Consider the following 6319-nt stretch of genomic DNA (forward strand, 5'->3'; position numbering starts at 1 on the left):
ACAATATGCTGATTATGAGGTTCTGCCTACAATCTTGAGTGCTAGGAGTTCAGTTTAGTCAGTGGGTAAGTCCTAGCTGAGTGGGTCTGTACAAGTGTTTGTATAAATCAAAGTCTTCTAGTGAATATCCTTCCCAAGAGGAAGAAAGGGTGACGTAGAAATTATTCAATCTCCGAACATCCATAAAACAATTCGTGTATATTTGTTTATTGCATTTACTTATCATTTTCATAGTTTTAATTATTGAATTATTGTTTTTAGTTGTTGGTGGTTCTATTGTGCCTATATTATCCCAATTTTGAGCATTTTATGCTAATGAATCCAAATATTCTATAGCTTCATTTGGGTTTTTATCTTCAAAAGTTCATTACACATGAATTCTATCATTTGCCTATCTTTAGGTATTAGACCTTCATAAAAGTGAGAAACTATTCTCCATGTTTCAAAACCATGATGTGGGCATGTATTAAGTAATTCTTTATATCTATCTCAACATTGATAAAACGTTTCTCCTTGTTTTTGAGAAAAAGTTGTAATTTGTCTTTTAAAAGAGTTTGTTCTATGGGAAGGGAAAAACTTTTTGAGAAATTGTTGTTGCATTTCTTCCCATAATCTTATTGAACTTGATCTTAAATTTTGTAGCCATATTTTAGCTTTATCTTTTAAAGAAAAAGGGAAAAGCTTTAATCGAACTATATCCATGCTACAATTTTGATCATTATAAGTGTTACAAACTTCCTCAAATTCTCTTAGATGCAAATATAGATTTTCAGAATCTAAGCCATGAAAATTTGGTAAATGTTGAATAATTTGAGGTTTGAAGTTGAAATTAGATGCATCAGGAGGAAAAACTAAACAAGATGGGGCACTAGTTCTAGTAGGATTCATATGGTGCCTAAGTGTTCTTAATTGATCATGTTCTTGATTATTATTATTATTATTATTATTATTATTATTATTATTATTATTATTATTATTATTATTATCTTGATTATTTGAATTATCATCCATGTTTAAATTATTTTCAGATACTCGAATAAGTCTACCGCTTTTTTTTCGACTCCAAATACTCATACAAAAAAAAAAACAACACAATACTTATAAATAAAACATAATTAACAAATATAAACTTAATTTATACCTCCCCGGCAACGACGCCAAAAACTTGCTACTACTTAAATAATAATTCACCCAAGTATAGGTTTTCTGCAAGTAATATATTTCGTAAGTACGATATCGATCCTCAGAGAGGTTATTTTGAGTTTAAATTTATTAATTTATAGATTACCAAATTTGGTAAATGTTGAATAATTTGAGGTTTGAAGTTGAAATTAGATGCATCAGGAGGAAAAACTAAACAAGATGGGGCACTAGTTCTAGTAGGATTCATATGGTGCCTAAGTGTTCTTAATTGATCATGTTCTTGATTATTATTATTATTATTATTATTATTATTATTATTATTATTATTATCTTTATTATTTGAATTATCATCCATGTTTAAATTATTTTCAGATACTCGAATAAGTCTACCGCTTTTTTTTCGACTCCAAATACTCATACAAAAAAAAACAACACAATACTTATAAATAAAACATAATTAACAAATATAAACTTAATTTATACCTCCCCGGCAACGGCGCCAAAAACTTGCTACTACTTAAATAATAATTCACTCAAGTATAGGTTTTCTGCAAGTAATATATTTCGTAAGTACGAGATTGATCCTTTGTCAAGGCTTGAGGATTTATTCTTGGTTTATGTAATATTGTTTAACTAAAAGTAAAACAAAAGAAACCACCATAAATAATGGTTCCAAGAAAATTAAACACACACATAATATAATATAGTTCCCACTATAGAAAATACCGAATTAACCGATATTTTATATATGGTACCTATGATTATAATTATAACTATATAAATAAATAATTGCATAAAGTAAATGTTAAATTAAATCATTATATTTCATTTAGAACAACCGGCAGAGCCACGCTATTGCCTAAATGAAATATATTGATTTAATAAGTTAGTTGCGGTAAAGTAAAAGTTAGTTGCGATAAAGTAAATGTTAGTTGCGGAAAAGTAAAAGTTAGTTGCCGGAAAGTAAAAGTTAGTTGCGAGAAAGTAAAATTTAGATGCGAGAAATAAAAGTTAGTTGCGATAAAGTAAATGTTAGATTGTTAGATGTTAGTATTAAATCATAATATTTCATTTAGAACAACCGACAGAGCCACGCTATCGTCTAAATTAAATATTATGATATTATTATATAAATATATATATATATATATATATAATAATAATAATAATAATAATAATAATAATAAGTGATGAAATATTTATTGTATCAAATTAAACAACAAATCAAGATAACCACTTTAATGGTATCAAGCATTTGATGTAAGTTGATAACAACAAATAATTCATTTTTATACCTACAATAAAAATAAGTTAGCTAAATGAACAAAAATAAAGAAAGAATATACAAAATATAAACAATCTTACTTCACCAAGAATGCAGCCTCTTCACCTTGACATAATAGATTTAGCTTGCCATAAGCTTATTTTTGATCAACACTAAAATATCACTCATAGTTGAGAACATGAAAAAAAATATATTGGAACTTAGAACTTTGATACACACTCACACTATATTTTACAATGAGATAGAATGATTCTCAAGCTAGCACAAGGCCTCTATTTATAGGCCAAATGAGAGAAAGGGTCAAAATTTTTATTAATGCCATGTAGTTGCAATAGTATTCTTTGTCTCCTCAAAGTTCAATTCCATGTCCCTTCTTTCAATGCTTTGTTCCACTACTTTAATCACCGAATTTGACTCTGCTCAAAACGACAAACATGTGGGGAATTGTCTGTAGATGAATTTGGCCACTTGGTTCACCTCATTTGGTTAAATATTGAAATAGTTATGATTTTTTTACTATATGCTGGTCATAGTAAAAGTAAATTTGTCCTCCTTTTGATATTTGCACAATTTTATCATCTTAATGAACTTTTTAGGCAATCATGTCTTGTGCAAAGTTGTAGATAATTTCTCAAAGATTCCAAACATGTTTGAGTCACCTCCATTTGAATTTTCTAGCTTGAGTTATCATTATTTTACCAACACGTAGAAAACCTGAAAATAAAACATATTTAGTAAGACAATTAAATATAAACAAACAATACTAAAATAACATAATTTTATAATTTTAATGAAACTTAAATTTTAAAATACAGGTTTTAACATATAATAAATTATTAATTTTAAGTTTCATCACACCCCCACACTATTTTATTACTAGTCCCTTAGTAATAAACTTTATCGGAAAATCACAACCTAGATTCTTTATTCCTTTTATATATTCAAATACAAACATATTTATTAAAAACAAAATCATATACCGATTTATATATATATATTCGTTTAATATAATAATATATAATTAAATGTGTTTTTATTATTATTCTTATTTTCACATAATATAAAAAGTAACAATATATATATATAATTTTTTTAAAAAATTTCTAAATTTTTTATAATAATATAGTCAAAAAGATAATTCACACCACCCACCATAACATGTATAATATCAAGAATATTATTGTAAAAGCCTCAACTCCATATATTCTTTCAGGTCAAAATGTTTAAGGAATAGCTAGTTTTCACTCATGGAGTTGGAATGAATATTAACTCTCATTGAAAAAAGCTAAGTATTAAAGCAGACAATTAATTAAACTAATATTGAAAACAAAATAGGAAAATTTACAAAGAATAAAATCCCCATTTTTTCTTTTTTTTTATTGTTTTTTTTTTAAATAACGTGACTGCAAAATTTTACAATAACATAAAATTTTTTATCCAAACATTCTACCATCAATATATATATATATATATATATGTATATGTATAAATATTTATATAACGGATACATCCGACTACCTTTGAAACTTATCTAGCACAAACAAATCTTTTTGTTTGTTTATTTGTTTTTTTTTGTTTTTTTTTTAACACAATATTGATGTTTTTAGAACACATTGATAGTACATCAATCAAATCTAAAAAATTACAATGAATAAAGTATTTTGCAGTCCGTTATATATTTACTTCTTTTTTTTTTCTTTTTTTCAAGAAATATTTTTTTTAGGGGAGTTATATTCTTGTAATTAACCATTTTTTAATAATCAATAAAAGTTTATTAATTGTTTTCTCATTTCTCACCACTCACTCACAAAAGATGTGTGAGTATATATTATACTTTTACAAAAGAATTCTTTCAATTATACATGTTAACAACCATACAAACCATATATTTTAACTATATTCTCATAAAAATTTTAAAAATTATTTTATTTGAAAACACATACAATTATATATATATATATATATATATATATATATATATATGAACACATCTATTATATATTTTATATTAATTGATCAAAAATATATATAAATTGGTACGTATGAAAAACTAATTTTTCTTTTAATCTGTATTTTGAATATAATGAATATTAAAATATAGTGTATTGTGATTTTTCAATAATTATTAACTAATGCGTCTCAGGTGTATTTTACTGACACCTTACTCGACATTGAACTAAAAATTATTATTATTATTACTATATATAAGTATATATTTTAATTTTTATATAAAAAAACTAAGAGGAGAAGAAGAAGAAATTATTCATACCTTAAAGAAAAACATTAAAACATACCGTTGAATCACAAGTTTAGCATCACATGAATTTTCTTTTCTTACTTTTGGATGTTGGCCAATTAAGTTGAGATAAGGATGGATCTGGTTCATAACTATATCCTTGCAGTAAATCAATAAGTTCACCTTCACTTGTAGCAGAAACTAACATCCTTCGCGAAACTAATAAAATAAATCCATGTTCCACAACATCATCAAGAAACGATAACAGTTTATCATAATAATTGTTAACATTTAACAAACCAATTGGCTTATTGTGGATATTTAATTGTGCCCAACAAACAGTATGAAATATTTCTTCCAAAGTACCGAAACCTCCTGGCAAAGCAATGAAAGCATCTGAATGCTCAATCATTTGAGTAATTCGTTCATACATGTTGTCCACTTTCATTTCTTCTCCTATTGTTGGTCCTGTAAGATTGGCTAAGGTAATCGGAATAATGCCTAAAACTTCACTTCCACCTGCATGCGCAGCTTTTGCAACTTTTCCCATGAGGCCAACTTCACCACCACCATATACCAAATGAATCTTTTTTTTAGCAAGTGTTATTCCAAGATTTTCTGCTACTTCTTAATAAATTGAATCTTTTCCTCACTAGATCCACAAAATACACAAATATTTTTTATTTTACTTACCGTGGACTGTTGACATGTTGAGAAAATATGTTTTTTGTAATTGTTAGATCACAGCATATGAATTTATAAGCGTAACATGCCAAAAGTCAATATTTGAACAGTAAATTATTATTATTAAAAGAAAATAAAAACGACAAAATTAAAACAAATATATACAGCGTAGTTGTGATTGTGGCTCACATCTTCCTCTGATTTTACGTTCAGTAACGGCTTCAACGCCTTCTATGAGTCGAGGATATGCTTCCCATCCAATTTTCTTATAAATTGACAAACATGGTCTTTTAACATCAGATTCCCAAGACGAAATTGTGTATATATATTTACTTATCTAAATAGATATGTGTTACTACAGTAGGATCTTTGTAAGGCTGATTCCACCGTCCATATTGATATTCCTCCTGTTGAAATTTCCACCATAGTTTAAGAAGTTCATTTTGCACGTACCCACTAGAATGCGTATCAAGAACCTCTAGAAAATTATCCAAAGGCTCTTTACTCAGACCATTCTTAATGAATAAAATTTTATCTTCTCTATTCATTGATGTCATTCCAACATTTTTGCATTTTCCCTTACAAGTCCACCTTGCACATTTATGACATCCACCTATACGTTTATCTCTTCGCTTTTTGGCATATGTGTTTTTACCAAATCCTGGCATATGTCTTATTATTAATTCACTTGCTTCCCCAACCAATCGGACTTTTACTTCAATTATCAAACGGACATCATTCGGTATGCCATATGACATCATCAACCTTAGCCGCTCACATCTAGCTTTATAAATTTTTTTCAACGCATTATCAGGTAAACAAGCAAAATATTTACGAAGATTCATAATACACGCATCCATATTATTATTATTATTATTATTATTATTATTATTATTATTATTATTATATATTTCAATTATTTTGGGAAAACTGAAGAAATCGACTTAAACAGTCACGGAGTACCGTTATCC

At 27.0% G+C, this 6319-nt stretch overlaps 1 non-coding gene across 1 annotated transcript; it reads left to right on the forward strand.

Moving 5' to 3' along the window:
- Positions 1–445: 445 nt before the first annotated feature.
- LOC142534001 (small nucleolar RNA R71) lies at positions 446–556 on the forward strand. The gene has a single exon (XR_012816873.1). It is a non-coding gene; the product is annotated as a small nucleolar RNA R71 (small nucleolar RNA).
- Positions 557–6319: the final 5763 nt, after the last annotated feature.

This window comes from Primulina tabacum, chromosome 18 (genome assembly GCF_025594145.1).
Source record: "Primulina tabacum isolate GXHZ01 chromosome 18, ASM2559414v2, whole genome shotgun sequence".
NCBI lineage: Eukaryota > Viridiplantae > Streptophyta > Magnoliopsida > Lamiales > Gesneriaceae > Primulina > Primulina tabacum.